Here is a 21,487-nt window from a genome sequence, read left to right on the forward strand (position 1 = left end):
AAACTCCAGCAGGGAAAATCTTGTCCCATCACACCTGTAAGGACAGAAGTCTTTGCCCATCTCCAGGCACTGTCCCTGCAGACAAACACAACCAAGCCCAGTGACAACTCTCCCCATTAATGCTGGATAATTTTAGGGTCTCAGCTGCAGGCAGCCCATCTCTCTACAGAAATCCTACCTAAGACTTGCACTATCTACCACAGCAGGCTTGACCCTGTCTTCAAATGCAGAAGCAAAGAAAAGAGCCCCTCCTAATCCTACAGAACCCAGAGCAAATAACACTCTGGGACTGTGTGATACCACCCTATTAAATACAAACATGCTCCTAACAGTAGCTCAGTAATTTTAAGCATTCAACATCTTTTCATTTCAGTTTTAAGCACTTTGCCTGGCAACTGTCTGAAGGGCAAACCATTATGGAAATAGGAAGACAATTAATTTTCCTTTATTCTGGAAGAGAGGATTATTGGAATAAATATAATAATCAGCTTAAACAAGAGCACAATTCACAACTTCTGAGAAACAGAGGACAGGTTTCTTTCATTTTCCTTTCCAAAGAAATGATTTCCTGGCATGGCAGTTGCAAGGGAAGCGCAGAAGTTTTGGAGTTAACCTTGGACTGCTGACTCACAAATCACTGCCTGTATGCCTTCAGCAGGAGGAAGGCTGGCATTTCACTCTCAGAGCCACTTTATATATTTATTTAATATTGCAAATCAGAACAGCCCCACAGAAAGAAACAGAGGCCACTTCCCAATCTCATCTGGACCAGAGGTAAATCTGAAGCAGCCACTATTGGACACCACCAGCCTTTGTGCATGTACATCTACATCCATGAATTAAATTAAAGATGTTTCACTCCCAAACCCCAGAGGGAGAAGGGAACAAATGGAAGAGAAGAGCCTTCAAGTCCATACTAGCAAGATATGAAATTGTTTACTGAGAAAAAATTGGGATATCTTGGTAAGAACTGCAGTTATATCTGGAGGACTCCTCTAATAAACAGAATGAGTTATAAAAATAGGATGGAAACTGTGGTTCAAAGTTGCTGCAGCCTCAAAAAGAAACAGAGCAAACTGGTGGAGGCACAGATTCCCAGGAACACTAAAGACTGTAGAAATCAAATTGATCATCTGGAAAATTAAGATTAAGAATGATCAGGGTAGTGGGGGCTCCTGAAGGAGCAGAAGCAGGAGAACTCAGATTTTCAGTTTGCAATGGATTATGAGGAGGTGGGGGGTGAATAATCCCCACTGTCCAGGGATCTGGTGATCCCCCCTGGATCTCCCAGGGAGTCTGTGTGTCCACACAGGACAGTTCTCCAGTGCTCCACATCCCAAAGGGAAGCATCTCCTGCATCCAGGAGCCCATGTGTTTATGGCAGCTCACAAATCTGATCTGGTTCAGGATCCAGCAGGAAATGGCTCAAACTCTCCCTGTCCTTCCTCCAGTCACAAACTCCAAGAGTCCTGGCACGGGCACATCCCAGCAGCTGAAGGAAGCAGCACTGGGAAGAGCTCCTGCACATCCCAGCACCCTGAGCCTCCCACAGGGAACAGCCATTTGCTGTTTCTCCTCCAGCTGCAGAGCACTGTGGCACCAAGCAGGTCACAGACCAGACAGAGCCTGAAGAATCACCTGCAGTTCGTTTCCTCTCCCCTTTTCTGCCTTTCTGGGTTTTTAGGAGCCACCAAATCACTTCACCACCACCTTCAAACCTCATCCATCCATCCATCCATCCATCCATCCATCCATCCATCCATCCATCCATCCATCCATCCCAGACCTCTCCCTACAGCCCTGTCTCCTGTGTTTCTGCCCTCTCCCAGCTGTTTAACTCCACCTCTCCCCTGCAGGTCCTTAAAGCAGGATTTTTCTTCCATCTTCCCCTTCCCACAGCCATATTTTTCCCAGCATGATGCTCCTCTCACCCTCAGAACCCTGGATGTCCTCTCTGCTGGCCGATCCATTAAACCCCATCCACCATGGGAATGGAGTTATTCTATAATTCCACATCTGGGTTAAAAATCACAGCTCCTTCCCCTGTGTCTGTGACTTCACTCACTAATCCTCAGGGAAAAGGGGGGTAAGGAGTCCCCTTTGCTAGCTGGTGCTTCCAGGCTTCCTCAGGTGCTGTCTCCATGCAGGGCTCCACCAGCTCCATGGAGCACAGGATGCCCAAAACCCTTCCCTGCTTCACTCAGGGCAGGGGGACAGCACTGCCAAAGGACACAAAACAAGGCTGCAGCAGCAAGGAATGAGCCCAGGGTGTTAAGAAAGCCAAAATTCAGCCATAAATTGGATTTCAAAATGGCCAGGAAGGCAGGAGATAAAACCCCTCTGAAGGTGGAGAAATGCTGTGCGTGACAGTGAACCCTTCCACACAGCGTCACCACAGAAAGGATTCACCACAGCAAATAATGACAAGGCTCCTGTCATAATATCTGCTCTTAAAGGCATTGCCAGTTGAGTCCAGGTTGGCTGAAGCAGTTGGAAGGGAGAGAAGCAAAGCCACCAGGCTTTGAAGTGGTCACCATTTGATTATTAAAGACTGGGACTTGCGTGCCGTGTACATCCAGCAGAGCTCCTTCCTCCTCCCTGGGAGTGCCAAAGTTGCATGAGGTTTTCTTAGATACACCTGTAGGATTCGGTTCCATCTTGTTCTTTCTGCTTTGAATACAGTCCTGGGCTGATATGATACCAAAATTCAGGTTTCAGTTCCTCCACTGAACAAAGCTGTGCTGGTAACTGGCCAGACAGGCAGAATTTTTCACACAAATCTAGAGACAGGAATGTGCAAATTCAAGCAATGAATCCTCCTGCAAAGTCCAAGTCACCCACCTCAAAGAAAGCATCCAGGAGTCGCTGCCCTGCACATCCCACACCCTGCAGCAGGCACTGGACACAGCTCCATGGGAGGAAGGATCTCCCTCAGCTCAGCCACAGCAGAGTGCTCAGGGTTTGCAAGGAGAGAAGAGGTGCCCAATCCATGGGAACACCCAGCAGGGACCTGCAGAACTCCTCTGAGAGCTCAAACCCACAAAATGAAATTAGATTTGGTTGTAGCTACTTTTTTCCTTCCAGATTGATCAGTTCCAGAGCTTGCTGGAAAGGAGCTGAATGTCTCCCTGGAAGAGGGGAGCCCTGCACAGGAGGGAAGCAGCTGTGGGATGAGGCTCTCCCAAAAGCTGCTCTGATCCAGAGGCACCAAGTCCCCAGAACACCAAAGGCTCGGTAAGGTTGAAGCACGGTGCTCTGTGCTGGGGACTCTCCTCAGCCACTGGAAACAGCTCATTTCCCCCATTTTACTCCAAAATAAGAAGAGGGGGATGGTTTTATCCTCTGATTTTGACCCAAAACCCATGGCTCTACGGAAAGTGTGATCTTTGTCCCTTTACTGAGCCTTTCCCCCATCCTGGGACTGGAAACAAGAGGAAAAGGTTTAAAGCTGGTCCAAACCATTTCAGGGATGAACCTGATTACACTTCCCAGTGAGGGTGAAGTAAAGAATGAGATGATGGATCCAGGCTCCCTAAAGTCACCCTGTGGAAAAGGGAAGGACAGCAATGACCTGCACTGGGGCACAGCCAGGGCCCAGGAGCTCGTTCCAGACCAAGGACCAGTCCTGGTGTCACTGGACCTTGGGCCCTGTACTGGTAAAGCAGCCCCCACCTACACACCTCAGCCTGAAAATGCATTTTTGTTATACCCTGATCACAGCTTTTTATTGTTTCCTTTAACTTTCTTGCTTTCAACTTTCCTTCTCCAAAAAAAACCATTTCCCAATTTTCCACCAAACGGGCTTTTAAATAGAATTTGATCATTTTCCTCTGAACTAAAACCCCTTGTCATGGTGACAGAGACGTCGCTGGCATCAGTTAAAAACGTGAAAAACACTCATCCACCACTGAGAAACAAGCAGCACCACAGAACCCTGACACAACCATGGTCCTCCACGACACGAGTCTTTGTTCTCACAATCATCTCCAAAACAATATTCTGACAACAACATCCTTCCCTATATAGATTTATATTGCTATATCTCTATCATTTCCCTCACGCCCATCAAAATGAAGTTATAATTAACCCATCATCAATAGAAATTACAATGATTTTGAAACAGCAAGAAACAATCTATTTGCATTTGGTAGCTAATTATTCCCCCTACGCACACAGCCACCAATGTTCCCTAAAACCATCCACAGAACAGACAGTCTGTGCTAGCCAGAGCTTCTGGAAAGGAGGGGAAAAGGAAGGACTAAGCAAAAAAATCCTCAACTTTGGGGTGGCAAAATTTTCTTCAAATCCGCAGCATCTCGAGCTCAGCCAAGTCTGTAATAGAATTGCCCTTCTGAACTCATCCAGCAGTGTTAGAATCCACCTGGGTATCACATGGAAGCTGACAGCAACCTCAGGACAAACCTAGTGGGAGCCACTGACATTTGCTAAATTATTGAATTATTATTCCCTTCTTCACACCACTCCAAGGAAACGTGAAGCCATTTTCTGATAAAAGCCATTGGACGTAAATTTCACAGCGGGCAGCGCGGGGATTTGCAGTTGCACCCCGGATTATTCCCTCCTCATGGAAGGAAGGCTGTGCCCTCCTCACAGCCTCGCTCAGCCCTGGGGGACTGCCCAGGGGTGACCTCCAGCCCCTCCAGCTCCCATTCATCCCAGTCAGGTACAGAACAGAACAATGCCCTTCCCCACCCCCGCCCCCACCTTCTGCTGACGGATCACCTCCATTTCCTCGCCATCCCCAAGGATTTACAGAGATGCTTGTAAGAGGGAAAGCCACGAGCCGTGGTCAGGGAGCGCTGCCTCTCCTGCCTCCAGCAGCCTGACAAAAATCAAGCCACCCAGGCATCTCTGCTTGACGTCCTGGCAGCCCCAGGTTGGCCCTCCATGGCTTGTGCCGTGCTCAGAGGAAGCTGATACAAAGCACCAGGGAGGGTAAATCACATCCTCCTTCACCCACGCTTCTGGAGGCGAGTAGAGAAAACACTCTTCGCTCATTAGGAGCCATCTGAGGTTTCCCTTCCTGGGGAGGAAGGGGCTCAGTTTCACCTTGACACAATCCCTGTGCCTGCAACACTTACCTGGCTGCCAAGGCATCCCTCCTCAACACGCCGAGAGTCATCAGCCTTCAAAGCAAAGCCAAAATAGCTCAAGGATTGTTTTCCTTCCCCCATCTGACACGGGATTGCAGCTCCTCAGGCATGGGGAGGAGGGGGAGCAAAATCATAGTAATAATCAAAAGCAAAAGACTATTCTTCTGTAGGCAAAGCTAATCCTGTCACACATTTTCCTCCCAACAGAAGCATGATAGATCGAGTCCCACTGGGTTCTGCTCACAACTGAACAGGACGAGGTGTTTTCAGCTCCCTTCTGCCAACACAGCTCAACGAGCAGCAAGGCCTCACCTCCTCTGATCATTTAACTCAACACCAAGCCACCCTGGTGCTCTACCCCAGCTCTAGAAAGTCAGCCCGAGCCTCAGTGTGGCCTTGCACGGAAATAGGATTACTTTGGCCTGGAGGAAAAAAAGAAACCACAACATGAAGGTCACCCATAAAATCATTACACAGCTCCCTCTTCCCCGGCTCTCAGAGAAAAAAAACCTTTCTCAAACCCTCAACCTGAAAGGAGAAACACAAAAAGATATGTACATTAATGCCATATACCTCCGTCAATTTTTTTCCTCGTGTCTTTAGAGCAGTTGTTTACTGCAGCCAACTGCAGAGAAATTACAGTAGCTTAACTCTCCAACTCCCTCTAAAGGATTAATCTTCCAGTGAGCATGCTCACGCGGGAGCTTTTTCAGCACTTGCATCCATTTCATGAGTGAGGGCTGCTGCACACATGAGGAAATGCCATTTCAGGGCTCCAGGCAGAGCCAGCAGCCCCCAAACCAAGGGCTAAAGCCCTTCCCAGGGCTCCACAAAGGATCTCTGCCCAAGCCTCCAGCTCCAAGGAGGTTGAAAGATTTGACGTCCATGGCCCCTCGCGGGAAGGAGGGGGGCGGTGGTTTCCCTGCGACACTCGTTTGAAATGTCTGACCTTGGCTTTTCTCTACAGCCTGGTGGACGGTTCATCCACTGAATCTGGAGTCAAAAATAACTTCTTCTCGCTGGCAGATTTTTTTTTTTTCCTTTTGCATCACTTGTTGGCTCATCTTTGCTTTTCAGAAATAAAAAAAAATAAATCAGGAAGATAATTTGGGGTGCGGGGAGGGGGGAGGGGAGGGGAAACATTCATATAAAAAGGAACAGCTTTAAAAAATCTAGTTCTCAACTCTGCATCACAGTTGGTAACAGATCCTGAGACACATTTAACTCCACAGATTAAGGACCCATGCAAATGAGGATTTGCTGGTAGACAACAAATCCAGTATCTAAACAAGGCTGTTCAAGTAATCTTGTCCATTCTCTCCTAGACCACTGTAGATTAAACTGCTCTGTTTGAGATATTTCTCCCTCATCTCAAATGATGTACCTCAATTCAAAGCCTTCCTGGTGAAAATAAAGCTCAAAAATTAAGGACAAATACACTGCAGAAATAGTTTCTTCCATTTTCATCTTCTCATATTCCAGGGTTCTGCCCTTCCCATTTATCTATTTTATGTCCTGTTGCTTAATTGCTCTTTGTAGTTGAAAGAGATCCAAGCCTCCCCCTCCCCCCAAAGGCTCTTATTTCAAGTTTTAAACCCAGCTTGAGTCTAGGACACACAGAGACCAGACTGCAACCCCTGAGTCCAGGGAAAATCACAACCTCTGAGCCCAGGGAGAAAAAACCCAGAGGGGCTGCAGCCCAAGCTCAGAGATCACTTCCCAAATGCAGCGCCCTGGCCATTACAACCACCTAAACATGGATTTATTTTTTGAAAAGTCTTGAGTGTCTTTGATGCTATGAAGCCCCTTTAATGCTTTAAGCCCTACAAGTGAATCCACAAGAAGGGAGGATGTCAGGGGAGTGTTACAGAAGGGCTATGGCTGCGTCTGACAATGCACACTCACCATAGCGACCGTCCCCGCAAGAAATTATAAAACCTATGGTGACACTGGATATTTTGCTCTGTTGCCACCTAAATAGAATCACCCCCAGAAAGGGAATCTCTGTTACCATGCATTAAAATAGAGGCTTTGTTTTATTTATAAAGCATCCAAACTGGTTGGTTTGGATGTGTCAGAGCACAGGCGGCTCAGCCACCCCTCCCCGCTCCATCCTTTGGGGATTTCAATGACTGATGGCTGCACCTCATCCTGCCCTCACCTCCCACGGATCTCAGGTGCTGCTGAGCCTGGAGCCAGGTGGGATCTGACCCTGAGAACCCCTGCAAAGAAAACCCCAGACTTTGGAGAAGGCAGATGTGAAAAAGCCTCGATGGAGGAAGATCATGTCCCGTGCTTCCTCCTCCACGGCAGGATCACACCCACGCGTGAAGGTGGGACAGCAACTCTGGAGTTATCCTGACCTGCCATTCTTAATTTGGAAACCAGTCACACTCCCTGAGAGTTTAGACTTTGAAGATTGACTACTATTGATTCTTCTGCAAGCAAACAGCCCAAGCTGGCAATCAGTCAATAATAAGCAATTACTTGACAGCCTCTTATCTGCAGATGCCAGCCCAGACAGCTCGATTTGTGGAGGCAGCAGGTCAATAAATCAAAGCTGTTCTCAAATTTTAAAATATCATCATTTAAAAACCCACCCAGCCTTCAAACTGGCTGGAAGAGCAGCCAGGTCAGGGGGATTCCTGCAGAACAGTGTGGTGGCTATCACTAATTTACAGCACAGGAGATAGAAGGTGATGTGCTGAAATCCACCCCTCACACTCCTCATCTCTCAGGAGTAGCATCAGTGGCAGCTGGGTGAAGATGATGAGAGGGAGAGGAGGAAGCAAAACCCTTTTCCTTCAAACAATGACTCGTAGGGGAAAAGCAGCCTCCCCAAAACACTCCCCAACCCCTGGGACACACCTTGCTGCTCACCAGGAGCCTCAAACCCCAACAAAAACGTGTTTAACACCACCAAGACAGCAAATTAATGGCACCTCTCTTCTCCCCCTGCTGTGACCTCTGGACCTTGGGTGTACAATTAATCATTTCATCCCAGGAAATGCTCTTCCTCGCTTTTTCATGGCCTAAACATGATACAAGCCCATGAGCCAAAGGCTCCTTTTGAGCATTTCAGCGTGACCCAGAGGCGACGCTTTCAACCCAGCGGTGCCAACAGCGCAACAAAGAAAACCAGCTGAAAAACTCATGGAGGCATTTTGTGCTCTCAGTGCAGACTCCCTTTACAGGCTCATTTATATGAAAAGAGACAAAAATTGCCTAATTAATTTGCAGAAGACTGAGCACGCAGCTGGAATGCCAGCACAGTGCAATGTCAATATCTATCTATCTATCTATCTATCTATCTATCTATCTATCTATCTGTCATTGCAAGGGCAAACACAACCTTCCATCTAGTCCTGGAGACTCTAGAAACTTCCCTGTTTGCCCATGGGTTCTTGCACAAGTCATGGAAACAGCCCAAAAGCAGCCAAAGAGCAGCAAGACTCAATAATCCTGCTGGTGCTGCTGGAGGAGGGTGGTGGCCTGTCTTCACCAGGGGCACAGGAGGATGCAACCAAGGCACCCAAAAGCTGCCCAAGCACTGTAAATCCAAGCCCCTTGGAGCCTGTGAAGCTTCCAGTGCTACAGAAGTGTCCCAGATTTGTCAAGTTTGGGGCAGCTCCACCACCACACCACAGTGATTCCATCGAGGCTGGCTGCCAGGGGCCCAAAAAGTGCAAAGTACCCAAGAGAGGAAAAGGAATGACTTAGGAATATCCTACCATTGGTCCCAGGAAGGGAAATGTTTGTATAATGATGACCAAATCAGTATCTGCAATCACAGCAGCTTGAAAAAAAAAAAGATTTTGAACCTAATATCTAAATAAAAAGGGGTGACTCACTGGAAACAATATCAATCCCATAGCTGGTACTCCATCTTCATACTCCATTTGCCACAAAATTCAGGTATCTGAGGATACATCCTAAATATCCTCAGTCTTTAACACTTTTCAGTAGTCTGGGAGGGAAGGTTGGGTGAAAGGCAGCAGATAATGGATTATTTCAACTGTATTTGGCATTTCTTGAGGACTTCTTGAGGAGCCTACTGAGGTTTTCACACAGTGCACTCAGGTCCTTCCAGCAGTGCCTGGGCCAGCAGGAAGCTGTGCCCAAAATCTCAGAAGGATTTCTTCTCTTCTTACCCACAGAGCAATTACAGGTGGCTTTTCCACTGCCAGCCTTGTCTGCAGCACCGTGGCAAGACAGAGCAGAGCACCCAGGAGAAAAAAAAAGGTGTTAAATGCATCTTCCTGTATCACTCTCACCGTTTAGAGAGAAGCTACAAAATGTCAGAGCAGCTGACAGGATCCCACAAACCGCACTGCAGAGCACCAGTGGCCTCTGAGTTTTGCAGGGAACCCACCAGAAAGGTTTCCACACAATACCTGCAGTTTTCTGATATAAAATATGGACCCTTCTCCTTCCCCCTCCAGATGTGCAGATGAGCAGCAGGTCGGTGCATCCGTGCTGGAAGGACATTCCAGTGGCAGCACAGCTCTGGGGAGGAGCCTGCAAAGCTGCTGGACTTGCTGAGCATGGAAAACATTATTTATTTTGCCCAGAAAGGAGCTGCCTGCCATGGGCCTGGCTCCCACATCCCCACTGGAACCGCTGCTGTCCTGCTCCACACAAGGAAAATAACACAGCAACTTTACAAACCACAGCTGTGGCAGTAACACAAGACTATTTCTCACCTTTTATGCCAGTTGCAAGACAATAAGATATCACAACCTGCCATTCATCCTCCCATCTCAAGGCACAGCCATTCCATACAAAAGCTGGGGATCACCTGTCGTGCTCTGCTTCCTTCTTTCAAATGCAGCATTGTGTTAGCACCAGGATCCCGCTGCTTTGGGGCTGGAAGTGTTGCTAGAGCAACAAAAATGCTGGAAAGTAGAGCAGAGAACAAAAGGACTCCACAGCCTCACGGAGGATGTGATCAAGGAGACAGCAACAATGGAAAATGGGAGCAGGAGACCTCCCTTAGAGCAGGGAGCTGCCATCTCCCATCCTCTGCTGGGCACAATGATCATTTAACAAGCAGATCATCCCAGAAAGTTTTCCTGCAGCTCAGCCCCATGTCAGGGAGCCCCATGACTGAGCAGAGCACTGCTCCTCTCCCTGATCCATCCTCTCATGCCCAGCACGAAGATGCCACTCGCAGCTGACTTTGGAATTAGGGAGATATTCTTCCTGTAAAGGCAGAGTAAATCCCTGCCTGCATGTCCAGCAGGTTCTCCTTGCAGCAGGAGACGTGGCCAGAATTCCTCTCACTGGACAAATCCAAATTAGGTGACATTTCAGAAGCTGACTGAGCTGGGTAGACAATGGGATCCCACTGCACCTTGCAGGGCTCAGCAGAGCAGCCCCTGCTTTAAGGAACATGGGTGCTTTAGGAAATAAATAATCCTCAAAGCAGACTGATTCAGGGATTCCCTTTGTCCCTTCTGGCATGTTCAGCACAGGGACACTGCACCCAAGATGTGTGGAGAGTGTCCTGACTGGAAATGTCACCCCTGGAGCTGGGGAGGGACAGAAGTCCTGGAGGTGTCTGGCTTGAAGTATAAAAGCAAAAAAAAAAGGGATTTTTTTTTCAAAGCTTAAGCAAATTCTTCATCAGTGAAGTGATGAAGACACAAAAATGCTCAGGGTGGATTATGAAAATGAGCAAAGGAAGGACCAGCTCCAGGGAAGTGAGGCTCAAAGCCAGGCTCAGAGCCAGTCTCACCTCCTTGTGACCACCTGCACAGGTTCCAGACCAAGCAGCAAAGAGGATGAACAGTATTTACCCCACCTCTGGATTAAAATTCAGGGATGAATTTTCATCCTCACATGAACTGCTGAGGATGCCAGCACCAGAGCCTGCCTGGCCAAGTGTGAGTCTCCACACCTGAGGAAAACCAAAGAGTTTTCTGCAACTCGATCCAAGGCCCTGATATATCCATGGCTGTGACTGTGACCTTCCAAAGCAGCCCAGTATCCACACCCAGACACCTCCTGGTGCCTGCTCACAGCTCTGGGAGAATCTCTGTCCCCTCTGTGCTCTGCTCAGCAATGCACCTTTCCCATGGCATGCAGAGCTCTGGGATGTACTCCAGCCCAGCTTCTCAATCCCAAAACAGCTTCTTCCTCATTCAAACAAAAACCACAGAAAAATACAAAAATTCAAACAGACAGAATGACAAATGCTGCAACTGTATAACGTGAAAAAAAATAAGTAAATTAGTCCAAGTTCCTGAAGACTGGTCCATTCACAATTTTGGCATCTTTTTAGCCATCCCTGGTAAAGGCATTTTTGTACATGACAGCTCTGTTGGGACAGGTCAAAGTTAGACCAAGAGAAATGTTCTCCTGCCAGAATGTGCCGCTTCAACAGGGCTGTGCCCCAAGTCTTCCCACAAAGAGCTTCAATCTGGGTATCAACATTATACAAACACAATCTTCATCAATAGTCATTGCTTTCAACATGCAGAAGAGCTGCCATGATCATCCTGCCAATTATTTCTACAAATCCAATGGATAAAAACCTGTAACTGAGGGGAAAACACGTCACATCTGCTCCTTCCTGCTCTGCTGAGGAGAGCTGGGAGGAGCCCAGGAGCCCATCCAAAATGATCTTTATGCCATGGAAGCAGCTCACTTCACTTAGGAAGGCTGATTTTGCCAGCAAAAGCTGCAGCCACGTTCAAGCCATCCAAGACATCCACGGAGCGTTCCAAGGCAGCATTCCTGGATGGAGGCACAGCTCACACCTGCCAGGACCTGCAGCCTGCTCCCCGTGTCTGTGCCACTGTGTCACCACAAATGAATGCTCTGCAATTGTATTACTGTAATAATCAGTAATTACTGCTCTGAGGCATTAATGTTTGTGAGTCCCAAACCCACCTGCCTGTCCTCGCTGGGTAATTGCAGAGCAGAGCCTTCAGCAGCACAGCCCTGCTCCTCTTCCTCATGCTTTGGGTCTGCCCTGGACCATGGGCTATTCCCCCATGGAATTGTGCTCACATAAACAACCCACACCCCAGGTAGATCCCTCATCACACCCCTGGGGGCTGTCAGGGCAAGGAAAGCGGTTTTAATCTGATTTTTGGGCACCACATCCTTGGAGAAGCTGCTGCTGTCACATCAGAGGATGAGCTAGAAATGATAGAGATGTTAAGTGCTGCTCCCTGAGGCTGCCCAGCCCAGCAGGCAGTGAGGAGATGCAGCCTCCTGTGGGGACAGACAGATGTGCCCAGGGCCACAGCACAGCTGGGGAGCTCAGGGGAGGAGACACAGCACCCAGAAAATGGCAGTGGTTACAGAGCTCTGAAACTCATCTCGGGAAAACTCACTGCTCAGCTCACATGGAGATTAACAATCATTCTGATTTGAGTATTCCCACAGAAAGAAATGGGCCTGATGAGCCACTGTGGCCCCTCCAGCCTGACTGATCCTGTGAGTGATTTTTGAGTTACCCATTTTCCTGGGAATTCCCTTGCAGAGGTGGCCTGTGTCCCTCAGCCCCCAGCAGCAAGGGAAGAACAATCTGTTGAGACACCCAGGGAGCAGGGAATGCCTGGCAGAGGCAGGAAACCCTCACCTTCCTCCTGCCTTTCCTCCCTGGCTGATGTGACACCCAGGATATTTCCAGTTAGCACAACCCTGCACTGGCCAAACCTTCACACAGTTCTGATAATGCAGTGAGAAAACAATCCTGGCTGATCTTCCTTCCGTGCAATTTAACTTCTAGGACTGAATAGAGCACACTCCTTCCCACTCCTGTGCCCAGAGCCAAACAAAGCTGATCTGCTGGAGAGGGAGGTTTAAGTAGGATTTAAGATCTGCCTTGAACTCCTGGTGGCAGCCCACGATGGGAGCGGATCCTACCCAGGCTGAGCAACCACATATGTTTGTCACATGTGGAATAAAAGAAAGCATTGAGAATTTGTGCCAAGACATTCAGGGCTTTTTCTCATTCAAAAAAAAAAAAAAAAAAAACAAAAAAAAAAAACAAACCCCAAAAAATTAAAAAGTAAAACAGCTGAACCAACCAAGAGGGCAGAGTTTTTCCCAGGATTTCTGCAAGGCCAGATGCAGCCTGGGGTCCTGCACTGTGACTCAGCAGGGCAGGGGATGCTGATGGGGAGATCCAGCCCTTGTGATCCCATCCCTGCTTTCTTCCACTCCCCTGTGCTGTGAAACCAGGCCTGAACCTCCAGCTGAAACTGCTGTGCTCTTGCAAGACCACGTAAAAAACCCAAACACAACAGAACAAAAAAGAAAGGTCACTGAGGTGATTCTTTCAATTTTGCTTTAGAAAAGTCCTTGACAGGTTGTCAAAGTGGATTTGTTTGTTAAAAGTGTATTTTTCCTAGCAAGGAGCACAGAATGTCTGTACAATAGATGCCATAATTGCCCAGGTTTGTTAATAATTGCATTGGCTGGAACAGGATGCATTAGCCTAATTTAAGAACGAAATAAGAACATATGAAAGATCACAGGTCCCATTTTCAAGGTGAATCCAAGGCTGCTATCACAAGTCCAGAGAAGAGAGCTGGACATTCAGAGTTACACTCACACTGGCTTTGATCACAAATAGTTCATACTTTACAAAGTGCTTCTAGAAGTTTTCTATTCCCTTCATCAGGCCTGGCCTGATTGTCATTCCTGATGTCAAGGAATAAAGCCAAAAACCAGAGCAAATAAAATAATGACCATTATGTAACTCACCATCTCTTACCTAATGAAGATAATCTGTACATTTAAAAATTAACATTCAGCATTTCTTCAACAATTCCAGTTAAAGCATTCCAACACCAAGTCAGACCTTTGAACTTTGGGAAAATATTACCTGTTTTACATCCATGAAAAGCACCACAGGCAGCAAAACCTCAACCAGCCTTGCCTGGACTCTTGTTTAACCTCTTTTGTTTAAGCTGCTGCCTGCCCCATTGCCTGGCTACACTGCAGGGAGGCTGATGGCAAATCCCTCCCTGACTTCTGTAGGTTTGGATCAGCTCCCAGAACTCTTTTTAATATAATACTCCAGTCTGGGTAATCTTCTGTCTTATGGAGGGGTCAATGCTGCAAACTCTGCTTGCACTTGAGTCCTGCTGTCTGTCTGCACTAATTCTGCACAGACAGCATTTCCTCAGCCCTCTGCTCAGACAGCACCACACGCTCCAGCCCCAGACACGAAGCCAGGCAGCTGCAAAGACACAAAAAAGAAACCAAACCCACAGATTTACCTTTTCTCAACACTCAACCACGCAGCCTCACCTCGCACAGTGCTTCAGGAACCCTGGGACACAAGCTCTGCGCTTGCAAAGCACCCTCCACACTTACAGGGCAATAAAAATTAGCTTAATTAATAATACATCAGCAAGGAAATGTTAACGAGCACCCAGCAGGGGAGCAGGGACTGTTGGCTAATCTCCTTGTGTGGACTGCTTGCTTTGGCAGGGATCAGCAAGTGCATCAGCATCACCATGGGGCAGGGAGGGCTCCTGGTCACACGCAGGAAACATTTACATCTCTCTTCAGAGCAGACACTGTTGCATCAGGAGTTACTCTTGGCAGCCCCACTCCGACTTCCACTTGTGGAGTTTTGGTCATTTAAAGAAGGATTTCAGCTATCCCTGGGCATGCAGTGTATAAATACACACAGACACAGGGCCTCCTCCTGCAGCTCTCTGGCCACGTCTGCAGATTCTGCAGCTCTGCCCACGCCAGCCTCCAGCTGCTGGGTCAGGACTGGGGGGACCAGCCCAAACCTCCCTGTTCTCTCTTCAAACCTCTTGGCAGCTCACTGGGAATATCCAAACCCTTTCCTAAAGAGGCACAGGGGGCTGAGGCTCATCCCAAGGCAGACAGTGGAAATCCCTCCTCTCCTCCCTGTCACAGGAGGCAGCTTGGGCACCCCACAAGTGCCAGCCCAGGGCTCCCAGCCCCAAGGCAGCCCTGGGGCTCATCCCCTGCAGGGCTGGGCAGGGTGGGGAGGGGGTTCCCTGCAGCCACTGGAGCTGCTGCTGCTCCTGCCTTTCATGGGAAGCGTGGCTGGGAACAAAGGCCCGGTGAAGAAAGGAAAGTTGGCTGGTGAGACTTCCCAGCACTGGCCAAGGCCCAGATCAACCTCATCCCCATCACATTCCTGCCCCTCTCCTCCTCTCACACAGCCCTGGCATCACAGCAGGCCAGTACTGAGCCACATATTGGGGATGGGATGGGTTGGGATCCATGGGATGGGGATGGGATGGGGATGGGATGGGATGGGATGGGATGGGGATGGGGATGGGGATGGGGATGGGGATGGGGATGGGGATGGGGATGGGGATGGGGATGGGGATGGGGATGGGGATGGGATGAATGGGGATGGGGATGGGGACAATCTGTGTGTCCCATGTCACTGACACAGCCTCAAACCCCCATTTCAGCCCACACACAATCCCAGCAGCAACAGCCACACCACGTGCACGTCCTCTCTGCACAAAGCATCTGCAGCAGGAGGGAAAATCTGGGGCTGCTGTCAGGCAGGGGCAGGAGATAAATGATGTCTATAAAGCAGCCTCTGTGAGGGCAGTCTGGAAGGCTGAGAAAACATCAAACCAATAAGGTTTTAATGAAAGCCATAAATGATTAATACCAATGTGCTCTTATCAAAGGCAAACTCCTAGAAACACAAGAACACGACCAGATCACCAGCACAAAGGGCACATTCTACAGGGAAGGAAACAACAAAACTCACAAAACAAAACCAGAAGAAGTGTGAGATAGGCATGAAGTTCACTGTGTGTAGCAGAAATCTTAAAATAAAAAAAATCTTGAAAAAAAAAAAAAAAAAAAAAAAAAAAAAAAAAAAAAAGATGAGAAATACAACTTGCAGCTCCTAGAAACCAGAGTGGAAATAAAAGACAGAATATGATCCCCCCTCGCTGGCCTTTCCCAACGCTGCACGCCGCAGGCTGTGCTGGCTCCTGGCGCTCTGAATTCCCAAATTCACAGCAGAAGGAGCTGCAGTTTGGCTGCTCACTGGTGGCATCTCCCTGGTGCAGGGGGATGGTGATTAAAGGGCAGCCAGGAGCTCAACCTCACCTCTCCACAAGTGCTCCCCGAGCTCCAGGAGCTGGCACTACAGCAAGAGGAAATATTCCAGCTCAACCGAGGGCCATCTTTAAAGGAACAGCCCTTGTTTGTCCTCAAAGTGTGGTAAAAAGGATTAAATATTCCAGATGTCACCTCCAGGCCCAACAGGACACCTTACAAACAATCACCTTTGCATATTAAGAAGGCATTAAAGCACCAATTTGAATCCAGCTCAGCAAAACTAAATAACATCCTTCCTAATCCAAAGAACAAAAGGATTTCTAATGTATGGGATTCACAGATCCTTAACATTTAAAACACAGAGCTGATAAAAGCCATCACAAACAAGTTTGCAATTAAAAGCACCTCATGTCTTGGTTACCAGTTCAGCAGTGGTGCTTTTTGCAGAGCTTTCTGGCTGTTGATTGAAGTGATCAAATATTAATACTACTCTTCAATTAATAAAATATTCAGATTCATGTTTTAGATTCTCATAATCTGGAGGTTTATGTATAATGGCAGGATCCTACATGGAACCACACAAACCAGCTCCCAGCTCATTGTTAATGCTTTCATCTCCCAAATACAAATATTCTCCTCTTCACACCTCCAAGCCCACACTTGACAGGCTGTAAATTTCCTGCCAACCCCAGTGGACACAAGAAATGCACCAAAAGAAGAAGAAAATTTCTCAGGTCCCAAAAAAGCGAGTGACTTCAACACCCATCTCCAATCTGGTGCAGGTTCCTGTGACCTCAGGCTGGAGGTGCTGCCCCTTCAGATCCCAAATCCTCCTCACAAGGCAGGAGGAGCCAAGAGGAGCCTCCAGCACCTTCTGTGAGTCTCTTCCACGTGCCTAAAGCAAAACTCACGCTCAGGGAATGAACTTCAGTCCAAGCAGCCTAAAAACGTGCCTTGGGTGACACCCCAGCAGCTGAGACAACCAGGAGAGGACAAATTAAACTACAGGGAAGACAAAATAAAATATACAGAGGGCTTTTCCACCCAGCTGCTCCCACCTGGGCTGAGCTGATCCAGCATCAAACCTGGAGTCAGTCTGGAGATTGGGAAAGGCTTTGGAATGACAGATTTGGGATATTTGCATTCACTGGATGCTGAGGAACACCACGTTTCAGTACCTCCCTCCCAATCCTGCAACAGGCATACTTTCAATTCCCAAATCAGCAGCTGGATGAAGCATGTAATTTTGAAACCCATTAATCCTTTCTAAGTCTTCTACCATGTGCATGTTTAATTTCCCACTTCTTGAAACAATATTATGATTTTTGAGAGAAGCAGAGCTTCTGAATGCTCTGGGTCAGCAGTATGAAACATCCCCAATTCCCACTGAAGCTGGATAAAGCATTGGGGTAATTTGCCTTCTGGCTTTGAGCCTGTGGGAGAAATTACCTATTAAAACTTCCTCTGAAACTGCAAGGATTGGAAATGTGCAACTGGAGAGGAAAGAGGTAGCTCAGATTCTCAAGAAACCAGGAGCTGATGCTTAAAAATTAAAAAAAGGAGGGGAATATGTATTTCACTGCTCTCAGGGCTGTACTCAAATGCACCTGCAGGTCATGGCCAAGAGCCTGGGGAGATCAGGGCTCCCTTTTGCAAGAAACACACTCAAATCCTCTGTCCACATCTGCACTTGAGTTCCAAATTAATTAAAAGTCTGAAGCAGCACTCTGAACAATTTCTACCATAATCAAGGTCCCAGCAGAGCCTGCTGCAGCTCAGACACCTGGAGTGCCATTCCCTCTCCATGAGCTGCCCTCGTGCCCTGCTCCCTTCTCCAGGGATGGCTCAGCCCATCAGGTTCATCCTGGCTGCCCCCAGGAGCAATCACCACCTCATTCTTTCCACCAGCACGGGCAGCAGGAGCGGGCAGAGCTGCTGCAGCATCCCTGGGATCCTGGACTGCCTCTCCCCACAGCACAGGGAACGGACCTGCACCATCCTTGGGCACCGCTGATCCGCACTCAGCTCAGCTCCCCGCTCTCTGCTGCTGCTGTAAATGTTGTACTGAGCTCACAGCACCTCCTGGAGCAGGTTCTGGCCCAGCTGACCCAAGGAATTTAATCACTGTCATTATTTTTATCCCTGTCTGCAAAATTTCGCGTTTCCCTGTAGCACTAAGTCACTTACCTGGCTTTATTTTGGGTTTATCCATGTCAGCCTGGTTATCTTGCTTCACATTTACTTCCTCCCCAGCTGCACCACCTGCAAATTTCCTCCCTGTCCATGTGCTGGCTCTGCAGGATGATCAGCCTTATGCAAACAGAAGTGGACCTGAATTTTCTGCTCTGCCACTCAGCATCTCCCTGTCCTGAACTGACACTGCCTCCGAGAGCTCTCCTGCAAGGAGACACTGAAAAGGATGGATTTAATATTCAAGAGCCCATCCCCACCCCCAAGCCTGCTACACACAGACAGCTCAGGTGGGCTCACCTGGCTCAGGATTTCCTGTCCATGAATCAGCAGCTTGGAACAATCCCAAATGGAAACCTGGACTGAGATAGAAGTAAACGGCAAGACAACAGTGGGGACTAAGGAAACCTCTTGGAGCAACATTTCCTGCTTGAAAAGAGGATGGGCTGGATGTGCTCGATACTTTGCTGTGCTACAAAGTTTTACTTAAAAGCAGGAAAGCTTTGAAAAGCTTTTCTGCTTTAGACACCGCAGAACCACACTGAGCGCTCTCCCAAGCACGGTTTATTCTGGCTTTATGAACTTCCCAGAGCTGGGAGGGCCACACCAAACCCTTCATTCCCAGCTGGATTCACTTTACCACTTCAGGCAGACTCCAGTGGGATGTCCCTGCCCACACAGCCCTTCACCAAGGGAGCACAGACTCACCAGGCTGCTCCCTGCTCCACACAGCCGGGCGAGCTTTGACTTCCACAACAGTCAGGAAAAGGGAATTCTCCAGCCAAATGTGTCTCAAAGCACCCAAACAGACTCCCTGAACCTCTCACAGTCCTGCACAAAACACAACCCCCCCTCACCTCCCCCTTTTCTTGGGAGCAGTGACCCAAACCAGCACTTGGCCAGGGAAAAGCAAGAGGGGAAGAGCAGTTCTGGGGTAGAGAGGGGAAGGGACAGAGCACAAAAGGCCAGACAAGCCAGTAAAAAGCAAAGCCTCAAACTGGGATTCCAGATCAGTCCCTGATCAGCCCAATTCCAGCTGCATTTGGAAATGGGATACCCAGGGCACCAGCACCAGCTCAGGGATGCTCGTGCCTTCCTCACTGAGCTGCTCCCAGGGGAAGGATCCAGCTCAGAGACTCCTTCCATGGAGGAGCTGCTGCTTCTCTTGCTGCTGTTGGGGTTTTTGCTGGTAATTGCATCTCTCCCAGGGCTCCTGCTGACACAGCAGTGGGAGAGGAATTGCTTTGTGTTCGTGGACAGAGAACTACGTGGGCAAAACTTCTCAAATAGAGACCAAGGCTCTGCTTTGGAAAGCAAAATATCAGCCTGGGTCTGGGATCACCTCTAAACTAATACAGCTGCATCCACAGCAAGGACTTTTATTACAATTTCAGCAAGAAGAAATGAAAACTCATTCTCTCCAGCCAGCATAATTATATTGAAAGAGTTTATTTAAAGTATAACCCAGGCCTTTGATTCAGCCTTGACTGACAAAATGTTCTTCAGATGCTCTCTTCAGTCACATTGGCTCAGCCACATCAGCTTAGCACAGCTGAAGGGCACTTCTAAGGCTTTCTTAAAGCTTCACAAGTCCTATTTGCTCATTCTGTTATTATTCAAAGTTTCTCTTGATGGAATAAAAGGATGAGTTCCTCATGGGCCTTTGCCACCCCACAACACGTGAGAATTCATGGAAAAAGTAAAAGTCAGCACCCATTTGACACAGGTGAGACTTGGCCAGGGCCAGGGCTGTGTGTAATTATAATCATGTCAATAAAGTAACCTCCCTACTTCAGGAAAGTTCTAAAACCTCCTTGTGAGGATCAGAGAGGTGGAAGAAAAACCTTTTTCTGTAGAAAGACACAAATAAATGCATTAAGCTGGAAATGTAACACGGGTGTGCTGTGTTCACTCCTCAGAGCACAGGGATCCCCGGGAAGCTGCTCTCCTGCAGGACACAGCTCCAAGGAGGCTGCTGGGGTTTAAAACACCTCCCATAACCTGAATAAATGACTGAAATGGGATGTGAATTAAAAGCCAGAGAGGCCTCTCCTGGCTGGCAGGAGGGAATGAGGGAGGGCAGGCCTGAAAGCAGAGCTGGATTGTGTGACACCTGCAGACACGGAGTGGGAATCTGCAGCTCTCCCTGCTCCGAGGCTCTGCTCCTGTGATCCCTCCTGCACTCAGCACCTGCTGCAGGAGCCCCTCTCCAGGCAGAGCTGGGGAAATGCTGTCCCTTGATGCTGGCAGGGGGCTCAGCCGAGCTCCCAGCACCGGCTGCAGGGGATGAGAGCCGGGATCAAAGCTGGGGAGAAGCCTCAGCATCATCACTGATCTGAGAAATGCTCAGCCCCAGCGTGGGGAGCTGCTGGGTGCTGAGTCCATCCCAGATCCAGCCCCAGCCAGGAATTCTGCCTGCTCATCGCTTTAGAGATCAAAGCTGCACCTCCAGAAGAGAGATTTTACAGATCAGAACAGACAGAAGGGAAAAAAATGATGAAAAATGCAGCGTGACTTCTGAAGGGAACCACTTCACTCAGAGCCACACACACACACCTCGCTGCCTGCACCAGCCTCCCCAGGAAAAACATCACAGCATCAACTCCAAACCTGCACCAAACGAGTATTTTAGGAAACACACAGACACAAGGACAGCTCTTCACCAAACTGATGCAAACTGCAGGAGCAGCATCAAATCCAACAAACATGCACCATCATGCAAGGCTCAGCTCCTTAAAACTCAATTCCTTAAAGTTTAAACTTTAGTGCAGTAGGTCTGAAGCACGTAACAACCCCGAGCTGGACTGGATATAAGGTATCTACTACAGAAATCCAACAGCAAAATCAGATTTTTCTGCAGCCTCGTGGTTATTGCACCTAAGGGCTGCAGCACAGCCATTCCCCAACACAGAGATCACCTGGGACAGGTAACAGAAGAGAACAACGACTGAAGGTCACAGGGTTTGGCAAGAACTTTAAACACCAAGTTTGGTGTTTAAGGAGATTCTCCCTCAGCCATCAACACTAAGAACTGGCAAGAAGCTGTTCTAGACTGGGAGCAGAGTTGGTTGGGCACTCCCTGCAGACACAGACACCAACACAGCAAGGATCTCCTCCCAAAAACACACCTCTGCACCTCTCTTAAGCAA

General features: G+C 48.4%; 1 protein-coding gene across 3 annotated transcripts in view; it reads right to left on the reverse strand.

Annotated features, from left to right (window-relative positions):
* Positions 1 to 21,487, reverse strand: part of EHMT1 (euchromatic histone lysine methyltransferase 1) — a 107,092-nt gene that overhangs the window by 81,897 nt on the left and 3,708 nt on the right. Inside the window, exon 1 of one of the 3 annotated variants that reach the window (XM_058853670.1) lies at positions 5,688 to 5,758. The exons of the other annotated variants lie outside the window; for them this stretch is intronic. The gene's annotated coding sequence lies outside the window, so the exon portion shown is untranslated. Of the gene's footprint in view, positions 1 to 5,687; positions 5,759 to 21,487 lie in introns of those variants that run through there. 3 annotated transcript variants of the gene reach the window in all.

This window comes from Poecile atricapillus, chromosome 20 (genome assembly GCF_030490865.1).
Source record: "Poecile atricapillus isolate bPoeAtr1 chromosome 20, bPoeAtr1.hap1, whole genome shotgun sequence".
Taxonomy (NCBI): Eukaryota; Metazoa; Chordata; class Aves; order Passeriformes; family Paridae; genus Poecile; species Poecile atricapillus.